This window comes from Dunckerocampus dactyliophorus, chromosome 9, assembly GCF_027744805.1.
Source record: "Dunckerocampus dactyliophorus isolate RoL2022-P2 chromosome 9, RoL_Ddac_1.1, whole genome shotgun sequence".
Classification (NCBI taxonomy): domain Eukaryota; kingdom Metazoa; phylum Chordata; class Actinopteri; order Syngnathiformes; family Syngnathidae; genus Dunckerocampus; species Dunckerocampus dactyliophorus.
Window position 1 is genome coordinate 20,086,033 of NC_072827.1, and position 25,960 is coordinate 20,111,992.

The following is a 25,960-nucleotide window of genomic DNA, read 5'->3' on the forward strand; positions in this document are numbered from 1 at the left end:
CACAGCGGATGAAGATGCAAGGCTTGCAGCCATCTACACTGTGATGCAAATGTATTACTCTTTTGAAAGCATATTGTTTTGAGAAGCCAAACTCTTTATCTACGTGGCCCCAGCAACTAACCGGAATTACGTTCCTCATCACCGAAATCCTACCAGAAGTGGGCTCACGGGAACAAGTGGGGGGGTTAGTTACTGTTGATGCACTACACTGCTGATGGACATGTCATACAACTTCAAAAAATCCAAACTATCCTTACGCTCTTGGGGTAATTTTGGTTGGTCGGCTATTGCTGGGAAGGTTCACCACTGTTCTGTGTTTTTGCCATTTGTGGATAATGGCTCTCACTGTGGTTTGCTACAGTCCCAAAGCTTTAGAAATGGCTGTACAGTATAACCTTTTCCAGATCTCAGTTAACCTGAGTTGTTATGTTTTAACAGGGGGGAAATCAGTGTCCAACACACTCAGAGAGACATCCTCTCAGCAAATGATGGTCTCAGGAGGGTCAGATGAGTTGTTGTGGTCCTTTTCTGTAAATAAAAGAATAATTAACAGTATTGAGGTCACGTCGACAGCGCCATCACATCCAGTTGTATGTAGCTGTAGCCTGTTAGCATTAGCATATTAGTAGCTTTGCATATCTACATGAAACTTGTAATAGTGAATGTATGACAGTTCTAGCCGAACACTGGTTTAAAAATGGCAGCTGAGTAGAAACACTAAAAGGAGGAACTGTGTCAGCCACTCGTTTTGGTGGAAACACAGTATTTATTTCAAACTACCAGGGTAAATAGGAAAGTTCCTGCGGTGGTCAGGGGCTATACTGTACTTGGCCTCTCTATCACCTTCACCTTTAGCTTCCTCAGCAAGGCACTGGTCATCTTAGAGGTGTGTTGGGCCTCCTTATAATGTTGGAAAGCTGCCATGCGGGCCCAGTTTCCCAAGGGGCGGGATCAGGCTTTGCTTCAGAATGTCACGTACATATTGGAATTCATTTTTGCCTTCAATGAACTGCAGTTGCCCCAGGACTCGTACGTCCCTGGGCCATAATTCAACCACCACGGTGCCTGACTGTATTATTCTTATTATTATGTATTATTATGGATGTGCTTAATTGATCTTGCTACTCACTTGTGTTGCTAACTATTTAGACAATAATGTGTGTTGAGGCATTTTCCTTGGACAGTCAATCCATACTGCTGTACAAGCTGCACACTGACTACTCTAAGTTGTATCCAAGTTTACTTGTCCTGCAATGTCCTTTAACAAGGTCGTAAAAACGCTTGCTGTATGGACTCACTTTGGGGAGATACTGTACATGCGTGGAAGGCATAAGAGGTAACGCTTGACACACAAACTGTCCTCTTGCAGTTAGCACAAAGCGGGACAACTTTATTGAGTGTCCCCAACTTGAGCAGGAAGGAAGGTGCCAAAGTGAGAGACGACTTGTTTCCTATCCTAAACAGGAGGAGGAGAGGGCTTGTTGCTCCACACAAGAGGGGAGGAGAGAAAAGGGGGGAGAGAGAGTGAGAGAGGGAGGGAGGAAGACATGAAGAGAGAGACGCTGAGAGACAGACAGATGGAGAAGCATGCAGGCTGGAGAGGAGGCGAGACAAAAGCATGGAGGAAGTGAGCAGCGTGCGGCCATGTGCTCAGGTAATAAGCTATCACTTTTTTTTTTAAACAAACAAACAAACAATAACACTGTTTGTTTTGACTTTTCAATTCTGTCTTCTTGCATCCTTTTGTCTCTTTGGCTCCCAGAAAAATAACATAAAAAGGTAGGACTGGAGCCTTATTGCTGCTTGTCACATGTCATCAAAACCCATTCAATCAACATGTTGCATGGCCAACTTTTAGTGTTCTTTCTGGGTGGATGACAGAGATGGTTATTCACATGTGAGACGTCCTTGCCAGCGTGTGTGCGTGTGCGTGTGTGTGTGTGTGTGTGTGTGTGTGTAAAGAGCAGCAGCAGCAGCGATGGTAGGATATTGGCAACACTCAGGAATGTGTGAGACTTCGCCCCAGATCTCTTTGTTCCCTTCGCTCTCATTCTGCCTTTTTTCTCTTCTTCGTCTTCTCACAGGGTTGCACAACACACACATACATGCACGTGCACACATGCACAGAGCTTTTGCAGAAAACCAGTTGAAACTTCCCACCAGTGGTAAAGAAATGTGCGGAATGTGATTATCGCATGTTTATTTTATCATCCCCTCAAAAAAAGAAAAGAAAAAGACATCATGCCCGGTGTGAAATGTGTGCATGTATGTGTGAGCGTGTTCTTGTCTTTATATATCCGTGTGGCACAACTTTGACAACACACCCTACGGGGGGACATTTTGGCAAGAAAAATGCATAGATGAGCTCATTCAACACACACACACACACACACATCCCCCCAAGTGTGTGTGTGTGTGTGTGTGTGTGTGTGGTGGTGGGTGGTGGGAATGGGATGCAGTGGGAGGCTCAAGAGCGTGAGTGTTTGGCAGTGCACGTGAGTGTGTGGGTGGCTGTGTGGGTGTCAGGGTGAGTGGGTGCAGAGCCCTCTTTGAGCCAGAGCACATATTTGAAGCGAGTGTGCATGTGTGTGCGTGTGTTTGTAGGTGTTGATTGTGCGTAACTCATGCGTGCACGAGGCCCCCAGACAATACAAAAACATCCACTTTTGCCATATAACGAGAAATCTGCACCCACTTTTTGACTTGCTCAAAGTATATACACCGTATCCACTCTGATCCAAGCCAGTTCTGAATATAAGACGACCTCTTATATTTCATAATATAATTCTTTGTTGCTGGGTAGACTTATTAAAAATCTGCCTTATATCACATGACCCAAATATAAAATGACTCTGCATATAAGATGACCCCTTTTTTTCATAGACCTGTTTTGGCAACAAAAATTAACACAATATTTTTTTTAAATCATGTTTTCATTATCACATAATAACTAGTAGACTGTGAGTTCAGATTTTTTTGTTGCTCAAGTTCTTTTGATTCATTCTTGATTCATTACCTTAAAATGATCATCACCGCACCTCCTCTCTTGTTTGCTAACTTGCTAGCAACCTTTGAGACACTTTTTTCCAGTGTATGGCTGGTGTCAGAAGTGTGTGTGAGTGACAGGAAGAAAAGCTCCGACTTGCTTGGGGAGAAGTTGACTACTCGTCTTTTTCAGACTTTTTAGCTGGGGGCAGGGGGCAAGGTCTTATATTCGGGTCAATACGGTACTTTGTTGTCAAGTTGCATGCGGTTGAGGTGCCTGTCAAAGTAAAAGTGCATTGCGGCGTGTGAATGGTGGCATGAAACTTCAGTTGAAACATGGAGGACAAAAGGCAGAAGGGGTGGGGGGACATTTAAGAGGCTTTAAGTCAGGAGTACAGACTCGGGAATGCGGGAGAAAACACACACACACATATGCAGTGCCTACATGCTTTCAACGAGAACACGTACAGGCCAATGTACAGCTGCGGCGACTCAGAGAGGGAGGCTTTAGCAAAGGGGGAATTCCCAGTGAAAGAGACAGTGAAAACACCTCCTCTTCACATGCCGGTCTTCCCGGGATTTGGGAAACCTGTTGGAAACAAGCTTGCAAAAGGCTAAATTCATGGTGAGGATTTCCAGTAAAAACCTCCACTTTTTGTGCTTAGTTTGGGGGCACCAAACAACATGGCGACATGTCGTTATCTGCTACTTCAAAGGCGGCCACCCTGTCAGCGTGGGCGTTCCTCTCATGTGTTTGTCGTAGGTCGAGTTCAGCGCACTTTTGTGACCTGGAATCGATATTGTTTAGCAGAAAACAGACACACAAAGGTGAAGAGCAGAGGTAATAGGTGTGTGTGTGTGTGTGTGTGTGTGTGCACATGCAAAAACAGCAGACTTGCAATCCACGTTTGTCCTAGTATGATACAGCAAAACATACTTTGATGGCCTTAATCACCTCATGCTTCATCATCAGTCTCATTTCATGCCAAATCTGACTTTCTCTCATTTTTCACCGAAACCTCATATCATTCTTCTTTGACGTTATTACAGTGAGACGAGCACTGCCTTTATTTGAATGATCATCATATCATATTTATGTCTTCTTTTGGATACTTCTTTCTCTCAGTATCATCCTAGCTCTGCCTTTGTTTTATAGCTCAACTCTCATATTCTCATCTACCGCATGCTGTTTTTACTTCGGCGGTTTCATCTCACGTTATCGTTGCTGTTTGTTACTCTTTGCCTTAAGCCTCACACCCCACTGCTGCTTGTGTTTGACTTTTTAAAATACAGTAAGTCTCATCATCTTATTCTCCCTTATTGTTTTATGTTTGTCTAATATCGTCGCATCCTTTTTTTGTGTGTTTTGATTTTGTGTCTCATAGAATCCTATCATTGCTTTGATCATTTGTTTCCTCCTCATATTCCTTTTTTGTCTGTCTTCAGCTTTCTCTTAAGTGTCATCATTCAATGTCAGATTTTTGGAGGTTTGTACTTCATTTTCATATCATCTCCTTTGTATAGTTTTGGACTGTCTAGTTTCAAAGTCTCTCCAAGTGTCTCGTCATCTGATCATTTGTTTTTTGAGAAAAAAAACATCATTTGTACAGCTCATGACATCCAGTGTTTTGTGTTGTGTCTCATGTTGTTTAAAGATAATTCTCATGTCACCATCTGTTCTTTACCTGAGGGTTTGGACTGAAAACTCATGTCATTCCACGTCTGGCTTTCTTTCCCTTTTTATGTCTGGGCCCCGTATCGTTCATTCCTCTCTGTTTTTTTTGTTTTGTTTTTTTCATGACTGCCAACGTCTTGTGTTTTTTCTCATCTTGTCTTTTTTTTTCGATAATCCTCACATCATCGTCATGTCATGTATCTGTTCTTTACCTGAGGGTTCTGACTTAAAATTCATATCATGCTATCTCTGTCTTTTTTTTAGCTTTTGTCTTAAATCTCATATCACCGGATCTCTTGTTTTCTTTTAAGTCTCATATCATGAATGTGCCCTCCATTTGTTGGTGTTTTTTGTTATCTCCTCATAACGCCCGATGTCTGGTATCATAGGATTTCACATCATCTTATCTCAGTGTTTTGTTTTGTTTTGTTTTTAATTTTGAGGTCATTTTCATGGTACCCTACTGCTTCTTTGTTTTTTTTTAGGTTGACATATATAACATATTCCTAGCTTCTTTTTTTACGTCTCATTTTTATTTATTTTGAGGTCATTCTCGCCCCTTTCTTGAGTTTTTTACTTGAATCTCAATCTCATATAATAAAGGCATATCATATTATTGCTTTAATGTTACGTCTCCTATCATACGCTTTCTGTTTTCATTTGATTTCTCAACTCCAAACTTTGCTTTTAGTCCTAAGACACTCTATTTCATTCTCAACACTCATTTTGATGAGATACCACAATAGACTTTGACTTAATTAAGCTAAGCGCCTAAATGGTCAATTGTTGCAAATGCAATGAGAAGGCGTATGAGATTGACACAGGGGAGAGAAGCCGCCATAATCAAGTCTATGATTAAAGGTGGCAATGAGTTTAACTTCTCATTGCAAGACCGAGACTAGTTCTCAGTGAATGTTTCTGGGGAAAAAGGAGACTTGACAGTAAAACAAAACACCCGGCGGCAAACACCAGAAACCTTCCCCCATAACCACTCATAACCAGACCAGAGTGGGCCACCTCAATTTATTCAGGGAATTTCACATCCTGGCGGTATCGTCGGCTCTTCACCGTTGTGCCAGCGGCACGATGAGACTTATTTCCCACAATCAGAGCGAGAGTGACGGAGCACATGAAAGAGAAAAAGTCCGACTTTTGGTGCAGAGAGAAGGTAAACCCCCACAGTGCCGGCGTATTTCCCCTTTGACGCCGTCACCGCAGGACACTATGAGTGTTCACTTTCACTTTGATGATGCGCTCAACCGGCCACAACATTAGGTACACCTGTACAATCCAATCCAGATGAATCATAACAACAATGTTCAGTTTTTCTCACGACTCTCTCATCTGTTATCCAGATATTCTCATTGGATTGTCCAGGTGTACAAAATGTGTTCTGGGTAGATCATATTTTTGGGGATAATTTTCCCCACTGCTTGTCTCCACGCTGATGTGAGACGTGTGTGTTGATGAGGTGGAATGAGATTCACCTGCCGATGTTGACAATGTGATGAAACTGACAGGAATGCAGGAACGCCTTCTCATGGACTTCTGAATGTGACAGAAACTTTGGGGAAAAGTATCTATTATTTATAATCTACAACAAGGCAACCCAACTGGCCGGCCGCAAGCCAAATTCAGCCTGGGATTGGCATCAAACAGTACAGTGGTCATATTAAGGATCTTTGACTCCTGTTTTTGCAGTCGGTCCTTAAAAACAGCACTACAGCAGTCTGTCATATAGAGGATCTTTGTCTGACGTTTTATTTGCACTTTGTCCTTAAAAACACGAGCTTGTGAGAGTATCTTTGACTCGTGTTTTTGCAGTAGGTCCTTTAAAAATGGCAAAGCGCTCCTGTTGTAAAGATGATTTTTGACAAGCATCAACATATTGCTTGTCTTTTAATTTATGACGACATTTTGTGAAGTAAAAGTGTGAGTGTATGTCAGGGCCTTCTATTGACGTTATATGGAAAAGAAGAACAATAGTGAAGGAAGAAGTCCAGTGCCCTTAGCTTTTCTTTGTCCTTCCTTAAAACAATTTAGTTTCAATATCCCTGATCGGGATGGTAGCGGTGCATGATGAGTGTTTTTATCATATTGCATCGTGAGTGTTCCTCTTCTCACTTCATCCATTCTTTTTTTTACCCCGGGAAGGCTGGGAGCCCCTCTTTCGGCAAAATAAGAGGCTCACAATCCTTCACACCCTTTTGTTTTTTGGTGATGCCCTTCTTGTCCTAATTGTCTGTTTATGTGTGTGTGTGTGTGTGTGTGTGTGTGTGTGTGTGTGTGTGTGTGTGTGTGTATGCACCCTGCAGAACTCTCCCGCAACAGAAAAATGTCTCCAAATGGGAAAAGCGCAGAGCCTAAAGACAAAAGAGAGCACAGGTACCACTATTTATTATTTTTGATTGAATGATTACAATGCATTAGATTAAGTTTAACTTGATTTGCATTGTGATGTAGATCAGGGGTTTCCAAAGTGTGGCCCTGGGGCCATCTGTGGCACACTTAATTTGGTGCACCTGCACGTTCTTATGATATTTATAAAAATTCTGTCTTTATGTAGACAAGAATTTCCACAATCGTTTTCATTTGTAGTTTGTAGTAGCGTACAACTGTACTGCATCATACTGAAGGCTGTTTCTAATATTTTGGTTAACTTATTTAGCCGTATGAGAGGGTCCAAATACTAGGAACAGCTCTAAGTATGATGCATATGTGCATATTTTGTTAAGTTGATACCATGGACACCAAGCATTAATATCTTCGTAAAGGCAGAATTTTCAATACAACTCTTGTGCTGGATCATATTAGATTTGTGCAGATGTGCCTAATAAAGTGTCTGGTGAGTGTTTAGTGATGTAAAAAGAATGGCAGCGTGTCACTCATTGCATTTGCCACGAAAATGTTACACTTTCATTACGGTTTAACAAAATGGCAGTTATTGGCATTGTAATTTGCAATGGTGTTGACAATTGATTAGTTGCTTTGGGCTAAGTCAAGCTTCCCAATGTGAACATTTGCCAGTTGTACTTATCGTTTGTTCAAGCTTGGGATCTGGACCAAAAGGCAAGTTTTAAGTTAGATTTGTAGAATTTTCTAACATGTTTCTTTAAGCCAAGCTAAATTGCGATGAATAAATGAGCAGACTAGTGCAAGACGTTGCACAAGAAGAGGAAAATTAAAAAGTTGTGTACTTGTAACTTGGACTTGCTCGGAGCGGACAGACTCGGGGGGTCAGGACCCGGCTCGTTGTTGGACGCAGAATAGTGTTCCAGAGCCTGCAGGGAGGGGGCGGGGACCTGCTAAACGCTCGCCCACACTCAAATGTGAGATATTCTAATGAGCAATCTGGCCCCTTCACAGCGCAGCCATCCCACGTGTGACACCCCGGAGAGTCTAGCGGCTCTCCAGGAAAGAAAAAAATAACGGAAAGGGGTGTCGGCAACGGGACAGGACGGGATGTGAGTGACGTGTCCCCTATTCCACTTTCTTCTTGATTTTTAACGAGGCATGGACCCCAACCTTTTACTGCTGGTAGGAAACTTGTGTTTTTTATTGGTTTACACTGACTGCATTAGAGATGATATGAAAATGAAATACATGATGACAGTTCTTTACAAAGATAATATTGTTCAGTTTGATCGGTACATTAGAGCGGTATTCATATGACAATATTATTATTGTGCAAAAATGAAAAAAATGTATAGAAATATATTATAAATATTATAATAATAGAATACATAAATGCCAGCAATGAATACAGAAACAATGCAACTAAAGAATACATAGTACGTACAGTAAAAGACAAAAATAAAAATCTATAAATAATACACATATAATGATATCAAATAATTAGAGCTGCTGCAAAAGTGAATTTCTCTTGGAGATTAATAAAGTTTCTATCTATCTATCTATCTATCTATATATATATATATATATATATATATATATATATATATATATAGATATATATATCTACAGATCTATCTAATAAATGCAACCAATACAATTAAGAAACAGGTACAACGAACACATACAAAAATATATCAATGTATGGAAACTATAAACACCACATATTGTAGATGCAGTAAAAAGCAAAACAAAAAATAAGGATAAAAAAATGAATTATTACAATAGAAATAATGAATACATGGACCCAGTAAATAAATCAATCCAAAAAGCCAAAAGGTAAAACATTAGATAAATCTAATATATTCTAATAATTTGAAATACTGGCAATTAATAAATAAATAAATCCAATTAATACATGATAAAAAAATGAGATATCCTGATACATAGAGACGCTATTATTAAAATATTGAATTGGAATATTTAGAATGGTATTGTTTCACTGATATAGTGAAATAAAGAGCTCGTTAGCTGCTTATTGTTCCATTAAAAACCATGTTCACATACTGAGATGTGTTTGTAATATTTTAGCCATTCCATAAGTGCACTATGAGAAAGACATCAGTATAATGCAGTGCAACCACCATAACAAACATATTGTTAAGTTGATGCCATCAAAGCTGAGCATTGTTATCTTTGGAAAGGTGGATTTGTTTTGTATTTCAGCTCAGTAGTTTGTGTAGGTGTACCTAATGTTGTGGTCCATGATAACAGTAGCTACAGTAAAAGTACACACACACACACACACACACATTGTATCGCCCACACACTCCCACATGTTTCCCTTGCTTGGCCCCCTCCTTTTAGACGAGCGTACATGACATTAAAGAGGTGCTTTAAATCAGCGTGGGTACAGCATGTGGGTTGCAAGTGTGTTATTGTGTGTTATTGTGTGTGGGTGAAGCACTTTAAAAAAAAAAAAAAAAAAAAGCTCCCGAGTTGTCGGTTCGTGTATGCGTGGTACCTCGCCCCGAGGCTCTGGTCCCGGGCCGGGCCGCCTACCTCCCACGCTGGGGTACGGCCGGGGGTTGAGGAGGAGGCGGGTTGGTAATGGTTGTTGTTGCTGAGTGGGCCGACGCTTGTGAGTCAGCCCTGAATGAGAGCCCTCTGAGGGGAAAAACATGCTGCTGGAGAAGGGTTATTTAATGTCGAAGAGGAAGGAGGAAGTGGTAGAGTTGTTGGATAGGAAAAGAAAAACAGCGTGATATGAGGAAGACTCACTCATACTGTATAGCGACACCGTACATGGGGGATATTACAGGCACAGAGGCAGAAGCTGTTACATTTTGGTGCAAAACTCAATTCAAATTATGCAGAATTATGCAAAAGTGATGTTTTTAATGATGTTCTAACACTTATGTGTAATAAGCACCAAATGCGAGAACAATTTCTCTCGCTCGTTTGCTCCTCTTTTGAGAGAACGCTCGCATTTCATGTTCTGGGTTGTGGGCTACACATCCTAAAACAAAGCCACCTTCCTCACGGACATGGTATCACCTCTGACCCACTCCTAGGTAGATGAGCCCACCACTTCAAGTATGCACCCAACACTTCACAGAGAGAAAAAAGGCTTCGCTACACATCTTAAAATGCAGCCTGGAGCTTTCCCAACTAGTTTTATCATTTTGTTTTTTTCAGCAAAGCATGATGTTGCTGTTAAAATGTTAATGTAATGTTGTTAGTGTAAGGTTAGCTCACATAGCTCTGATAGTGTCGTGAAAGTTTGTTGTTTACGTTGTTTACGTGATTTGTGACATCTATTACATTGGACAATGCAGTGTTACAGTGTATGTATGTATGTATATTAAGTATGTAAAGCATACAATAGTGCTTCTTGGAGACACACGGTGTCAGAGACAGGCGTGGACAAACACAGCTCATTAGCATTAAAGCTACAGAAACACAAACAGCGTGTCCCCATTAGGACTTACTAATATGCACCTTTAAACTCTCTGAATTCCAGCATTAAGACTACATTTTGGACAACACATTTCTAATAAACTGTTGTGTATTGTTGAAAATTATTATAATATGGGACCTTTAAAAATAAATAGCAGGTTCATGGCTGTTGCCAAATGCTTGAGCATTGGCTGAGGTTTTAGCTCCTTGAGCCTTCCCAGCGACACTTCAAAGTCAAAGCACCGTCAAAAAGAACGCTTTCATCCAAAAGATGCGTGTAATTTGCTCTTCAGTCTTTCGTCGACACACGTGACCTGAGTAGCTTGGCTTCCATTTCTGCGTACTGCAAACACGCTTTCTCAGAACTGGAAGTTGGGGTGTGGTGGGCGGAGGAGGGGAGGAGGGGAGGAGGGGAGGCAGTGAGCTCAGCAGCAGCAGCGTCAGCAGCAGCAGCTTCCTTGGTTGTGCCAGTCCTGAAGATAATGGAAGGTGGTTCTCCAGGAAAGTCGCAGGGAGTCCACCAGTCTAGGGTGTGGAGGCTGGAGCCAAGAGTCCAGAGAGGGTGTGGTGGGGAAATGCTGGTTGACAATGTGGGTGTGTGGGGTTAGGCCAGGTGGAAGTGAGGGGTGGAAGAGTAGTGCCCCCGCGTAGTAATACCCTCCACTGGCCGCCGGGGGGAGCTGGCGCGCGAAACAAGTGGTCCTCGGAGACACCGCGCATTATTACACACACATTCCCGGCGGCGTGACCCCTCACCGCCTTGGCAGCGCTCGCCGCTCTCGTGTGCTGTGAAGGCAGCACAGTCGCTCATTCACTCGCTGGAGATGTTTTTCCCCTTCTCGCACCTCTGAAGGGAAAAGGAAGAGGAAAGGGGGGAGGGAGAGAGGAGGGGGGGCGGTGATGACGAAGTGGAGCGTTGTAGCAATGCACTCCTATAGAGTCTCATTGTGGCCATACTGTCACTGTTTACTTAATATACAGTGTTGGACAGTACACCCCTCACATTTCATGTTATCTTCTCAAGGGTCAATGCTATAGAAATGAATATACAGTCAAACCTCGGTTTTTGTACACCCCGCTTTTTGTATGAATCAGTTTTTGTCCAAAATGTTGGCACTGTCTTGGTTTTTGTACAGAATTGCATGTAACAAACTGGTTCATTTGCCCTGCAATGTAGCGTTCAACAAAATTGAGTGCCCCAACAAAGCACCCTAAGCGTTGCTGATATACTGTCCCCGCATTTTTTTGGGGGGGTATGACTGCTAAATAACCCACCATGGGGCCAAGAAAGTTGTGAGTGCCAGCACTTTGATACAGAAGATGACAAACACTATTGAATTTGATCTCGGTAGTCCGCATCAACAATAAGATCCATTCATTTGTCACTGGCAATTTTCTGCATGTGTCAAGAATAGCGCATTAACGGCAGTGACTAATTTATTTCATTAATTACGTTAAAAACATTAGCGTAATTACCGCATGTGCAAGCCACACCTGTCTGTTATGACGGTAGGCGAAGGCACAATAGCATCCCCACATAGAGGCTGACGCTCTTTTCTAACTTTAGTCTGACCTGAACACATAATCAGCAGTTTATTCCAACAGCACACATGCACCACCAACTCACAAACACATCTCTTGCCCGCTCGTCATCGGAACGAAGCTTCATCAGCATCGCAACAACATCTTCGTTCTGCGTGGTTGTGTGGTCTAAATAAACGGACAGACAAAGAAAAACAGTAAGTGGATATTCTTATCACGCTCTAACTCTTACTGCGGAAGTACAATTTGCCAGAAGATACGTCTACACTCAAAACATAGGAGTTCAATTTAAATTACCTGACGTCTTTGAACGCAACTCCTCATGGCTCATAATGACGGTTAAAGTTTGATTCAAAGAGGCGAGTGTTGGACAAATACATTTTCGGACGTGTGTTGTCTTTTAGTTAAATGAGTTAAATTTTTAAAATTTTCCGTGCATTTGGAGCCGTTAATACATACAAATATACATCATTGCGTCCTGTCATTTATCTTTCTGTACATAAAATACAGTAAAAACGGGCATATTTCACACATAGTTGCAAATGGTGATTAATCATGATTAATTCATTTGAAAATTGTGATTAATTAGATTAAAAAATGTAATCATTTGACAGCCCCAACAGAATAATTGGATTTACATTATTTTCTGAGTGAAACAGCCTAGGTTTTCATATGTTTCAGGTTTTGTCTAACCTTTTGGAAGAAATCAATAACGAAAACTGAGATACGACCGTATTTGTACTAATACACTAGCCCCTTTTGGGAAGATCTGGGTTCGAATCTCCGCTGGGCATCTCTGTGTGGAGTTTGCGTGTTCTCCCGTGCGTGCGTGGGTTTTGTTCGGGTACTCCGGTTTCCTCCCACATTCCAAAAACATGCATGTTACGTTAATTGGTGACTCTAAATTGTCCATAGGTATGAATGTGAGTGTGAATGGTTGTTTGTCTATATGTGCCCAGCCATTGGCTGGCCACCAGTCCAGGGTGTACCCCGCCTCTCACCCGAAGTCAGCTGGGATAGGCTCCAGCATACCCCCGCGACCTTAGTGAGGATTAGCGGCATAGAAAATGGACGGATGTGTTTCCCCTTTTGTTGTTCACTCTGCAGTATATCATGCACTGTTGTGACTCTTCCGACATTAAATCGACGTCCCATCCCACCTAGTCATACAGAGTCTCAGTCTCCATCAGAATAGCACTAAAATGGCGTTCGATGATGTTGTGACACTTCATGGGGCGTTGTATGTGTCCGCAGTCAATCCAGCAGCTACCCTACATGACTCAGGCAGAACAAATGCTACCTTTTCACCCCCCAGTTTATCACCTGTCTTAAAAATATGAGGACTGCGTACTACTCCAACATGCCTCTGAAGGAAAAAAATGACACAATGAAAGTGTTTGCTAGTCCAATTAGCTACAGAACTATTTAAAGGCTCCATATTCTGGTATTTGTCACTCATTTTAAATGGAATCTCAGATCATCGACAAGTGTTTTAGATGTCTGTTGACCAAAATTTTGCCTTGATGCTGAAATGTTGAGTTTAAGAGTACTTTCATTAAGCCCTACTGGGAACACACTGTTGTGTGTGTCTGTAGCTTTAATGCCAATGAGCTGTGTGTGTCCACGCCTGTGTGTGTCGCCAAGAAGCACTATTGTGTACCTTGGCCACATTTTACATACACACTGTAACTCTGCACTTGTCCAGCGTTATAGATGCCATACATCACGACATAACACTAAGGAATGGGACAGGAGGACACAGATGTTAGCAGCACTAGCATAGCTATGTGAGTTACAGAGCTAACATTACACACACATTTGAACATCATGCTAGGCTAGGTGATTCCCTGAAGAAAAGAAAACTTCCACACAGCTCCCATGTCTGGAGCTGACTGACCAAGAGTTTAGCAGAGCTCTGGGTTTTATTTTAAGCTATGCAGCGAAGCCTGAGGAAGGTGTTTTTTTCCCTACAACATCAAAAGCGACTGCTTGAGTAATCTTTTCTCAAAATGGGAGCAAACAAGTTTACAAGCTACAATACCACAATCCCAAGCTGTTAAAAAGTGTAGAATTACCCTTAAATAGTTGTACTATTCTTGGGCTAAATCCAAATATGTGTGTTTGTGCGTGCGTGCGTGCGTGTGTGTGTGTGTGTGTGTGTGTGTGTGTGTGAGGTGTCATCATGGAACATTCTTGTGTCACCCAAAAGAATCACAGATGAAGCTGCAGCGGTGTACCTGCGTGTGCGAGGGGTTACTACAGGCTAATGCACTCTCACACAAACACACACACAGACGGACAGCAATGTAGAGCAAAGCCCAGTGGGCACAGATAAGACACGCAGTCATGCCTTGCCAGCGTGACCATGACATCACAGTCAGGATGTGAGTTGGCCACAAACACACTGGCCTAATATAGTCAGTGTAGGGTCCTTCAAGCATGCCCCCTTCCCCCTATCCTCCGTTGGAAGCCAAAGGAAGTTAACACGACACTCCTACAACCTAGACCTCCTGCATGGTTGTACTATACCAGGGGTGTCCAAAGTGCCGCCTGGGGGCCACCTTCCTCCAGCAGCTTGTTTTTTATTGACCCTCGGCATATTGTAAAACTAAGATAAATTCATAGTTGAGATATATTATTAGATATTACACTAACTTCCTTTGTCACCTCTAACACAAAGCTAAAATGTGGACGTTTTGTCCAGATAGTTTAGATAGAGTATATTGACCTGCACTGACCTGCACTGGATTGCTTTGAGCATCTTTCATGCGCAAAATGTATCAGTGGCCCTCCGCATTCGTTATTGTTTCTGCACGCGGCCCTCGGTGAAGCAAGTTTGGTTGGATGTCTCTGTACGATACAGTGGATCCCCGTGGGGATACCATCCAAGACCCACTGGCGAATAGCTAAAAACCACGAATAATGGACGCACCCCAAAAATTGCCTATGTTTGATACTTGAACCATATAATATGCCTGTCACAGTTATGAAACGCATTTCAAATTTGGTTGTACACATGAAGAAACTATTACAGTATACATTATTGTACTTACAAAACGTGCAGTTACATAACAGCACGTCTTGTCTAAACATCTTCCTGCCGGAAAACTGAGTTGATTGACTTGTGAGACAGTGCCCTCTGCTGGATTCAGAGCACTCTTTTTCCTCTGCAAATACAGGAGCTCCATCAAACCACTTTTTATTGAAGATACCATAAAAGAAATTACAGTAATTATAATTTGAAGCAGAGAAAATAAATCCAAGAATATGTGAATTGCAAGTAAACCGGGATCTATTTTAATGTGAGATTTAAAAGTCCAGGTCAATACTCCTCCACACCTGTAGGGAGCCACAATGTGAATTTAAAACTAGGGTTGTCCCGATACAACTTTTTTGATACGGTACCGATATTATAGGCTTTAATATCGGCTGATACCGATATGGATCCGGATCATACAGTCTCTGTTACAGTGAATGAGTTTTTGCCGTCCCGTGGGAGTGTCGCGTGTGATGCCGCTTCATATGCGCGATGAGGTTTGTCGTATTAAACGTCCTTATTTCGGTGCCACAATGGGAAACTTGTGCATGACAAGTTTTCCACTCAGCTGCAAAGTCTTTTTACTGCCACACGGCTGACATCACTGCTGCTCCATGCTACTTTGTTAGCACGCCAGCAAACACTGTTGTTGCCATCACGTGCTCTCTATCCGGTGCCTGCTGGACAGACGTGCTGGGGCGGAGTCCTGAATCGACCGCTTGGATTGGATTGCCAATATCGGAGATGTGAGATGCGGGCCGATATATTCCAATATTGTTTTTTTTTTTTGTTGATATCGTCCCGATATCCCATATCAATATCGACTCGGGACATCCGTGTTAAAAACTGGAATGAAGGAGACGCATCCACTGTATTCTACTGAGTATTTGGGGTTTCAGCGCCTTCTGCTGGATGTGGTTGGTTAGTCCACCCACACTTGGTCCCAACGCTGCTCAGCAATTTTAATATCGGCACCTCAGTTTGGATGCTCATCAAAATGTAACGAGGTCCTGCACAGCACATGTGCCACAGTTCCACAATTTTTCATGTAAACTAGATAAGCGGGAAAGAAAATGGATGGATTGTCATTTTGAAAAATTGTTGTCATTTTGTTTCTTACCTCAGGTGTCGGCTTTTCTTACTGATCATGGCTGATCCAACCCAATCTAACCCAAAATGGAGCCACAAAAAATTTCGAAGTGGTAGCATTTTGGTCAAGAAATTGAGCAACACTATTGAATGCAGGAAATAACTCATGGCAAAACATAAAGGTGGTGTCTGTGTTGATCTCGCTGCCACATCGTGTCTTTGCCTCACGTCTTCGATGAAGGTAAAATGAACCTTAAATGTTTATTTATCCCTTTCATGTGCCATTGAAAGGCATTTAGAGTAGTTTTAAGCATCTACAATTATAATTGTAAAGCTAGAAAAACTCGTGTTTTGCTGACATCCGGTTCCTGTTTCCATTTATGAGCAAGCTGCTAACAAGGACGTTTTTTGATTCAATCCCAGCCATTTTTCAAAAGACAACCCCTAAGGCACACAGAATATTGCGTTCCATGGCTGTATGAACATGAAAAGAAAGATTAGACTCTCGTCTTTCATCTGAAAAAAAAACTTTGTTTCTACATCCTTCCATTCTTTTGTAATCAGCAGGAGAACGTGGGTAAGTTTCAGGAAAATATCAGTTCCCAACAAGAAAAGGGAGAAAAACATCTTTTTGTGAAAAGATACTGTACAATTTCAACGCATAACTTTTACTTTGACACCATTTTGTTTACTTTTAACTATACCACAATGTAAACAATACAAAAAAGGGATGTTTTACATCAAAATGACAATTTATGTACAAATATAACCCTATGAAATATTTACCATTTTCACATTTGGAACTAAACTGTGTGTGCACGCATGTGCACGAGCATGCGCACGTATAAATAGGCCTTTGAGATCGGGCGTTCGGGTTTATGGAAAGGTATAAATACATCCTTGGTATTGAATGAGTTAAGAAGACAGTTGCATTTACATGGTGTATTAATAAGACGACAAGACGTGTGCTATATTGTATCCTAACCGGAAAATGTTGCCCTAAATTTTTTACGTTAACCAATAGAGACGCTAACCAAGGCGTACACTAACTGAGGTTCCACTGTATATTCTGATTAGGACATTTCAGTACAAAAAAAGAGGACCATAAGACAACAATTTACATAAAAAAACATACAAATCTAAAAAGTTCACCTTTCGTTCCAGACTTCCCGACAGCTGGCATTTTAACCCTAGTTTATGTTTCCTTCCCTTAGCCCCTTTGTAATAATAATAATTATTATTCTAATAATAATAATAATAGATCGGATTTAGACAGCGCCTTTCAAGAAACCCAAAGCACTTTTTTTCTTCCCCCTGTTGTTTGAATTCCTTGACCTTATCTCCGTAACTCTTGTTTATCTGCACCCATGTCAGTAGAACGTCTCTCGGCCATTAAACTGCCTGTGAAGCGCGAGCGCGGCAGAATTCCCAGGCTGCTCGGCTGCCTGAGTTCACACCTTTTTGTCCACAGGAATCTCAGGAATCCCCAGCTTCCTTTTCCATTGTGTGTGTGTGTGTGTGTGTGGCAACATGAAGGAAAGGCCCCCGCCTGTGTCGAAAACGCATCTCCGCCCTTGTATCCACCCAGAGAAAGCGAGCAGGCGGCGCTCACAATAGACTGAGTCACATTCTAAAATGGCAAAGTGCTCCATTTTGTTAAAACAACAGCACAAAAAAAATGATTTGCTCCGAAACTTGAATGTCACATTTAATGCCAAGATTTTTTTTTTTTTAAAGCAATTTGCTCCGAGTGACTCATTGCTTGTTGCAGGCTTTTAGCACAAATAACCCAGAAAACTGGGAAAATCATTATTATTATAATTGTTATTATTATTATTATCATTTCTCCATTGTTATTAAGTGACACACAGAATTGTATTTTGTGTCTTTAACTGGACATTCTTTCAAGCTCATATTGGATACTTGGAGACGTACTTGGATATTGCACAAATATAACGTTCCGCTAAAAAGACTATAATAATATGTCACTTTTATACTAAGTACAGTGTAACTTTGTACAAATATTTTACTCAATAAACAAAATAATAATAATAATGAGAGTTTTGGCGGTCATGGCTGTCAGTGTGTCAGAGGGTCCTGTTGTACTTGAAACTACAAACATGGCAGACATGTTACTCTAAACACTATATTTTGCAGTGTCAAACTAGGGGCTAAGGCTCATAGAGAAATTAATTAGTTTAATGAAACAACGCTTTTTAAAATATGGCATTTTTCATACAATATGCTACATTTTTTATACTTGAATAATAATCATGTGAATACTCCGCAAACACGGCTGGTATTTTGTGCTGAAAACACTATATGTGATTACTTACAGTATGACTTACAAATGAATGCTACAGTTCGTCAAGACAACTGAAGAGCGGTTATTAAATAATTTATGTTATAAAAGTTGTTCTAGCATTCTAGCGAGTCCTGTCATAAAACAAACACTCCACAAACACGGCTGATATTTTGTGCTGGAAACACTACAGTATATTCTGCAATAATTCCAGTGTTTTGGGGGTTTTAGGGGATTGAGTCAAAGAGGAAGCCATTAAAAAAACAAAGGCTAGTAACAATATGTCATTTTATGGACAAAATCCTACTACATTTCATCATTAAAACCGATAAGCACTTTCAAAGCGGTTTTTATGCCCTGCTCGTCCTCTAAAAGCGATTCTTGCCACAGCAAAAAAACGCAACATTCTAGCACGCCACAAGGATGACTAACGAGAAAACAGAGTCAAACTAAAAATAGCCCTCTTTCTACTAGTTACCGTGCGCTATTTTGTGCCAAATCCTACTAAATTCTGTTGACATAACGCTGAATAATGAGGGCGGGAGTTAGGCGTTTATATGACTCCTGATGTTGTTTGGCAGTTCTGGCGTCATTTGATCCGCTGTGGTCTTGACTCACCCGCCTGTCCGAGTCCGGCCACCCATCAGACCCAGCGAGCGAAACTCTCACAGACCGTTTCATTCATCGGATCGACACGCGACAGGCCGTGATTCACGCACACCCACTCGCTCTCTGTCGTCAGTCGGAGCCAGAAGCCGAGGCCTTTTGCCAAGATGGGATCGCTTTCGAGTCTCGACCACAGAGTCTTTGAAAAGGTTGCTTGCCAACCTTCAGATTTCAGGTTTTTTTCCACTGGGTTATTATAAATTGTACAACCTGTGAGTACAGTATGTACATATATACTATAAATATGATGTGATGAACATTTGATAGAATAATTATTGTGATCAAACCTACAGTATGTTTCAGTTTAAGGAAAGGAAACGACCTATTATGGTAATGACTTCTTCCTTTTCTTACGTTTGTTGTGCAGTTGGCTCAGGACTTTTAATCACGTTATTACCGTAAACACGGCAAATACAACTATGGCTTAAATATGACATTTTGAAACGGGATGGCAACCGTCTGAAATTGTATCTCAGTTCATTGATGAACATTTTCATGTGTTCAAAAATGGGTTGATAAATGGCTATTTTTGTTTTGCGTTTATTTTTATCTTGAGTTGGGTGTTCTTCCAGCAACATATTGTGTCTGGATATGCCACAACCAGGCTACATTAATAACGATCTTCATTTTGCTATGAATTTATGAATTTTTTCATAATTTCATGTCAGGATTAAGTAAACCAATTTCAAGGTAACGTTATAGAAAAATCATGCTCAATTCTGTTGAAAAAAGCATTTTAGCTGTAATTAGCCCTTTTTCCAATCATGGACAAACTGCATGTTTTCTGACGGAGACTACAAACATGGCGGACGTGCTAGGCTAAACATGCTATTTTTAAAAATAAAATGCTTTCTTAATAACCTTAAAATATGACCAAAGTTGACAAGCATTTATTTTCTCTTCAGTCATAAAAGTTATTGTAGAAACAGGAGCGCCATGGTGCTTGAGCGTTCGCGTAAACATGCTAACATTCCACCCACATGACAGGGATGCTAAACAGTCCTATAAGACAGTGATTGTGTGTCGGCGCACACATCATATCAGGTGCACTGCAGGAAATGATCACATTTCCCTTGATTGGTCCAAAAATGATGAATTTACTGCAAATAATGTAGTAAATCAAAACAATGGTACTGGCAGAGTAAATCATTTTTGAGGTGGTCCTTGGTGTGCAAAGTTTGAGAACCGCCGGCTTAGACCAACGCAAGACTCAAAACTAAATCAGACCAAAGCTAAGAGCAAATTAGTGCTTCAAGGACGTTTCCTTCATTCGGACCTGTCTGTCTGTCTGTCGTGTGATAGACGTTGGAGGGGATGTGTGAGAGTTATGTCACAGTGATGTTATCTTGGGCAACAACATGATCTAAGTCAGTGGTGCTAAAATTTTGGGTCGGGACCTCCGCAGCCAGCCGCATGAGATCATCCTAAAGCAGGGTGGGAAACGCAAGAGCAGCTTTAAAAAGCGTAAATGCTCATCTTGCTCAGCGTGAGGCATGGAAATGTTCAATTGAGGCTCCCATCAGTCAAAGGTGGCTCGGGATTAGAGGGCTATTTGGGTCAAACGTCCTGAGCAGTGAGTCACAGAGGTTATAGAGAAGTTATGAATGAAGGCCCTACAAAGGCGGTGTGTGTGTGTGTGTGTGTGTGTGTGTGTGTGTGTGTGTGTAACATGGGCGCAGCATTGGCTTGGATGAGTCACATGGCCTTCTGTGAGTAAGCAGGCAGCTATGTCATTCCTGAAGGTTGCAGACTCCCATGGAAACCTACTCGCAGGCCGAGCCCCCAAGAGCCGACTAGGGAGGGAGGGAGCGCGTGGGTGTGGAAGGGTGTGGGGGTGAAGGTCCAAACCTTTTGATAGGTGTGGTTGTCGGTGCGTGGGGGTAGAATGGCAGGATGTCAGAAAGAGTTGGCAGAAGATGGAGGGGTGAGCTGCCAGAGGGTGGAGGTCAAAGGTTGTTCTCAGGTCAGCACATGGCAGTGACCTCCACCAAGGTCCTCCCTGGTCACCCGCCTCTAGGGGGCTTTGTTGGTGTCACTGTTTTATCTCACAATGTTTTTTTGTTAAGCAAGACAAAACTACTACTAGTTTCACTTTCCTTCCACCAAATGTTTGGACACACTTCTCATTCAATGCGTTTCCTTTATTTTCATGACTATTTACATTGTAGAGTCTCAAAACGATGAATGAACACATGTGGAATTATGTACTCAACAAAAAAGTGTGAAATTGCTCTAAATATGTCTTATATTTTAGGCGTATATTTTATGTCTTATCATTTTTTTGATAGCCCTGCAAACCCTTTGTGTTCTCAATGAGCTTCATGAGGGAGTCACCTGAAATGGTTTTCACTTCACAGGTGTGCCTTGTCAGGACTGCTTTCTGGAATTTCTTGCCTTAGTAAAGGGCTGGGGAGCATGGGGTTGTATTTAGGGATGTCCGATAATATCGGCCCACTGATATAATCGGCCTGATGTTAGCATAAAAATGTAATATCGGCCATAATCTGTATATTTTATTTTCCCTATAATGAAAGCCGATGTAGCCCTTTAAGCGCCAACTTGAAAAATTGCTGCATTACGTACTTAATGCGGTGGCGTTCACAAATTGGTGAGGAAGCGTTAACTCTTAATTTGGCAAGCAGAGTAACATCAGGGCTCACAATGAACTTATCAATTTCACAGAAATTGTCGGGGTGGGGGGGTTCCACTCCACATACCAGTCTTACAGTGTCTTAAAGAGCTAAAACGTCACACAGCAACACGATAGGTAGATAACAGACAAGACACTAGCAAGAAACAATAAAAGAACCAAAGACCAATACCACGCAGAACCAACAACTAATGTGACCTCTAAACATGTAACTTAGCAGCCATTTACAACAACAGTACAGCAAAGCATGCTAGGAAACAGGATACGTAGACGCAGCATTAAGTGCTGACGACGTGGCCGCCATATTGGATGTGGCAGGGCTGCGCTGTAAATGAATACAAGTAAATGTACTTACTTTCATGAAGCGCCTTTCTCCAAAGAATTGTAAGTTAATGCCTCTCGTTTATGCATTCACACATGCACTAATTAACTTTGGCAAACGTTAGGCACCAAAAACAACGTATTTGAGCTTCTCAGATAGCTAAGATAAAAAATGTATTGATCCCACACAGGAGTAATTCATATTACATCAGTGATAGAGCACAAAGTTATGCCGAAAAACTACACCCAATAAACAAATAAATATATATATATATATATATATATATATATATATATATATATATATATTTATTGTTTATTAGTTAGCAGATTTCCGCCACATTACGCCAATTTTGATGAGCGATAGGGCCCTTTTTTGATTGTCAGCTGGATTTCTCGAAAATGACTGAACTGTCTCACTTAAAATTTAGTGAAGGGACGTTGCTAAGGATGACCCCCTCACATTTTGGTGTTGATAAATAGGCACTTTTTTATCCCCGTTAAGCAGTTTTCTAGGAGGGGCGTCATTTTTTTGGTAATTGTATCCCACCGGCTAGGGCGGGGTTCCCCAATTAGTTTTCACAGAGATCATGGGGAGTGCAATGCAATGCATAGTTTTTGTGGGCCTCTGTGGGCTGGTTGTGGCCCCCAGGTGGTCTATTGGACGTACTGTACTGTAGGTGAACTAGCGTTTGGATTCATAGTCGTGTCTGTGGATTTTTGATGTTGTTGTGCGCAAAACCCAGGTCACTGTTCGGCTGGCGGTCACATTTAGTGTGTCTGCAGCGGTATTGAAGACGTCAACTTTTTGACAAAGCTACCCAAGCTTTTTCCAAAGAGGGCTGCATACAGAAAAATGGAAAAAAATGCCCTTTTGTTAAATAAGCACGCAAAAATCAATCGAATACAAAGTTGTTGGTATTCTAAGAAGCCATCTAACTTTTGAGATAGTTTTGTCTTTTATGAGCAGCCTAAATTGTCCTTCGTAATCATCTGACGTGGGTTTAATTTTATTTTTGGAATATGCCCAGGGCCAAAAACAAAACAGCGCTGCAAATGGCCCACGGGCCAGACTTTGGACACCCCTGGATTTACGCATTAATCCTACTGACAGTGGGGGCTATCTATGTCAGTGTAATGTGGCCCACACAGGTCCTTTTTCTACAGGCGTCCCAGCAGCTCTGGTGCCGGGGGTTTCCTGCCTTACAGTCCACACACACACACACACACACACACACACACGCACACACACACACACAGAGGCGGCCCTCCCTATTTTCTCCTCCTCCTCCTTCTTCAGTCTTCCCTCCTCTCTCCTTTTTTTTCTCAATGGATGCCCTCTCACTAACCTCAATTGAGAGCCGTGTAACAGGACACTGCCCCCATCGGGCTGCACTGTGGACCGCCCCCTCCTCCTTCTTTTTTTTCATTTGAAGAGCCACACTATAAAGAGCAGTGATCCCGACTATATGTATGTGTGTGTGTGTGTGTGTGTGTGTGTGTGTGTTAGGGAGTTAGAGGCGGCGGCTGCCGCCACTGCTGTGAAACATGTGATAGCGCTGCTTTGGCGGAGCGTTCTCTGGGACGTTGAACAACTCCAGAACTCCGGGAAAGCACCTTTAGCTCAGAGGGAGCCTCATATGCTGTATTGTATATATTTCCAGTACTTATACTTATACTATATATAGAGACTACTGCGTGTGAGCCTGTTACTGATTACACTTGGGGAATGCAGGAATAAAAAGACAGTGATAGGAAGAAGAAGAAGAAGGAGTGTGTGATTTGTCCAAATGGTGACGTGGGTGAGACCTTCTTACCCAATAGCCTCTCTCTCTCTCTCTCTCTCTATTTCTCTATCCTCCTCCTGATGGCTTGAAGTTAAAAAGCCGGAATCTCCACTCCGAAGCAACTTAACGGAGGACTCTAGTACGCGTAAAGGGGAACAGGATAGGACGGAATGCTGTGGTTCACCTGGTTCCTAAACACGGGTAAGTGGAAAACTGTCTTATGTTGTTGACTTGCATTCAGAGGTAACCTGACAACTCATGTTTTGTGTGTGTGTGTGTGGGAGGGGGGGCTATTTTAATGTGATAACGGCGGTTAACGGCGGATGCACCACTTCCTCTGTCGGTCACGCTGAGCACACCCCCACCCTCGTTCATTTGACACAGATAGCCACTCAGTCAGCATGAATGAAGTGTGCGGGTGGAGGAGGAGGCGGAGAAGGAAGGTGGGGGGTTGTCATATCATAGGACTCTTTATGAATGGGCGCCACACGTGATTGGCTGAGGTTTGCGTTTCTGTATGCTTGTGTGTATTGTGTGTGGGGTTTTGGTGGGGGGGGGGGGCTTAGTCACCACCAGCTGACCAGCTAAAGTGCGTTCTTAAAAAAGTGGTGGTGGCCCGCCGCCCAGCTGTTGTTGTTCTTGAGAACGTCCCCCACTCGCCGTGACTAAGACCACGCTTTCATTCCAGCTGCCGTTACTCACAACAAGCTGTCTCTTCTTTTTTGTCTTTTTTTTTTGTTGCGCAAACGAGAATTTCCAGCGTAGATAGCTTCACCTCAGGCTGTAATTAGCATTAGCACTACCTGCCCTTCCACAGACGGCGTTGTGCATGTGTGCATGTGTGTGTCAGCAGCATGGAAGCGTCCGCGTCGGTCGTCCTATCAGCTGCCGTTTCCGGCGAGAGCGTGTGATAGGATGGAAATTGGCGGTGAGATGCATCGCAGGAATCTCGATGAGATTACCATGGAATCTGACCCCGCCCCTCCTTACGCACCCACCACACGAGGTCTTATCACGCTGCCTACGGAATGAACCCGCCCCGTCCTACTTGGCAGGAAGTGGGCCTGACGCCTTCCTGCAGGACAAACTTCAGGGAGGGAAAACATAACTATCCATACCAGGTGGATTAAAATGACAAATATCACGATAATGTTTATAAATTGGTCAACTTTAGCTGAAACGACATAAGAGCGGTGTTAAGGGAAAAAATGCTATTTTCCTTGGGTGTTTTTTTGCGTTTTGACAAAACTGTCCAAAATGATTGGCGTTCTTTCCCGACAGCCATGCAGTGTGTTCATCTCCGTACATTATGAGCATTTTGTTTTCAGAACTGCATGGCAGGCCGGATAAAACGTTCTCGCTGGCTGCGTATGGCCCCTGGGCTGCGGGTTGCCCACCCCCGCCCTGGAGATTATGCTAAAAGCTACCAGCATGATTTTTTCCAAATGTGAGGAACAATTAAAATGGTAAAAGTAGTTTTATAATAAAGGTGCTTTGGTTCAATACTGCATGGGGGGGTGCTAACTTTCAAATGTGTATTTTCCTCCCTCTTCCCTCTGTGACGTTGTCAGCTAATGATAGCGATTTGGCAGAGTTTAGCTACTCATGCTAGGTATCATTGAATGTATAGCATACGTAGCATATATCATAACCACACGATGACGGTACTGATCGCTTCTCTGAGACTGGTTACGTGTACGTTCACACGCGATGGACGTGCACGCCCAGACGGGACAGTGGTGATCATTTTAGTCAGGTCAAAGGACATTTTTTTCTTTGAATTGTGACAAATATAGACATTTATTTGTTTAATCTGTTCTTTTAAGCCACTATTGCTAACATATACTAGCTGGTGGTGGTGGTGTTATTTTTTTTTGGTTGACAAAAGCGTACCAGTAGTTTGGAGCCAAAGGTGGACTGCAGCTTTAACATTTGGAACACAACTTCTAACCATTTTTTACACCTGGAAAAAAGATCAGATTTAAAAATGGGTTTGTGTTTAACCGGAACGTATTTGATATTTTGAATGAATTTATATTTTTTGTAATTAATCAAAATAATGTGTGGTCAATAACATGCATTTTATATTTATTTA

At 42.1% G+C, this 25,960-nt stretch overlaps 1 long non-coding RNA gene across 1 annotated transcript in view; it reads left to right on the forward strand.

Moving 5' to 3' along the window:
- Positions 1-1,560: 1,560 nt before the first annotated feature.
- The window catches only part of LOC129187542 (uncharacterized), a 35,642-nt gene continuing 11,242 nt past the window's right edge, over positions 1,561-25,960 (forward strand). The window contains exons 1-2 of the long non-coding RNA XR_008572434.1: positions 1,561-1,654; positions 1,763-24,066. This is a non-coding gene — a long non-coding RNA (uncharacterized LOC129187542). The remainder of the gene's footprint in view (positions 1,655-1,762; positions 24,067-25,960) is intronic.